The sequence below is a fragment of the Elaeis guineensis genome, chromosome 4 (assembly GCF_000442705.2).
Source record: "Elaeis guineensis isolate ETL-2024a chromosome 4, EG11, whole genome shotgun sequence".
NCBI lineage: Eukaryota > Viridiplantae > Streptophyta > Magnoliopsida > Arecales > Arecaceae > Elaeis > Elaeis guineensis.
Window position 1 is genome coordinate 137876918 of NC_025996.2, and position 1515 is coordinate 137878432.

A 1515-nucleotide genomic window follows, 5' to 3' on the forward strand; every position below is an offset into this window, starting at 1 on the left:
TTCCGGTATCCAATACCCAGGCAGTAGTATCACAAATCGAAAAGTTGCAAGGAGTTATCATATAATTACCTTGCTTCTTCTTTGGCCTGTTCGGGTCCAGGGAGGCAATGTATTGAGGACAGTTCCTCTTCCAATGCCTGTGCTTCTTGCAAAAGAAGCACTCCGCCTGGCTCTGGTCATGCTTGCGCTTTTTGGTCTGACCCCGTGCTACTGTCCCAGCATGAGATTGCACCTTCTTATTTTTCTTCTTCTTGTTCTTCTTCCCCTTCCCAAAGGGTTGACGACGAGAAGAAGACCCTCCCACTACATTCACCGACTCCTTATGGAGTTGATGATCCTTCTCAAAGTTCTGCAGCAACCCCAACAATCCGTGGTAGTTTACTGCAGGCTTTGTCATTCGAAAATGAGTAAGGAATGGGAGGAAGGACTTGGGCAAGGAATTAAGGATCGCATCCTTACCGAGCTGCTCGTGCAGAGGAAAGCCCAATTTGCTTAGGCGCTCAATCATCTCGATCATATACAGTACATGATCAGTGACTGAGACCCCATCCCTCATCCGAGCATTGAAAATAGCACAACTAGTTTTGTGCCTTTCAACATCGTCAGGCGTGCCAAAGGAGTCGTTCAACATTTAAAGCATCTCCTGTGGCTGGGCGTTCTCAAACCTTCGGCTGAACTCGTCATTCATTGCTGCCAGCATAATACATCGAACGGTGGTACGATCATTGAGCTACTTCAAGTAAGTGTCTCGGATCGCTTTACTAGCGTTCGAAGCTGGCTCCTCAGGTGCTGGATCCGTTACTACATAAAGGATCCGTTCATGCTCAAGGACGATTTTCAATTTTCGATACCAGCTATCGAAATTGGGTCCCATGAGTTTGTCATTATCTAATAATGACCGGAGCGACAGGGTAGTGGCCATAGCTGCTTAAAGGAAAACGAGACCTCTATTAGTACATAAATTAATACTAAAGACTTGGACTTTAGTCTAAAGTTTTTTCCAATATTTTTACGAACTGGTAGCCTCATCCTCCAATTCGAGAAATTACTTTAATTCCTTAATGGGTACTAGAATCCACACAGACTACACACGAGCCCAACTTTGGTTGGTCAACCCATGTGCATCTATGGGTAGGTTCTTAACCAGTTGTTTCTCTAAACAACTTTTAGTAATTTATTTTGCCCCAGAACCTAATCAGTAGGCTTTGGCCTCCACTGAAAAGATCTGGTTAGGTCCAACCATTAACATGACTTAATTTAGTGAATCGGACCAATAAATGATCAGGCCCGACTTTGGCCGGCCAACCTAACCACCATCAGAAAGACTCAATCAAATTATCATATTATGAATAATAATTCCATTAGCCAATGAGCACCAGGCCTTTGGGCCTCCAATGATCATTGAACTAATGGACTCATTATCATTCACTTAATGGGAGGCTAAGACTTAGTTATCATTATAACTTAATCATTTTAGGGACCTAATAATTTTGAGAATTTTATTAAAGAATAGTA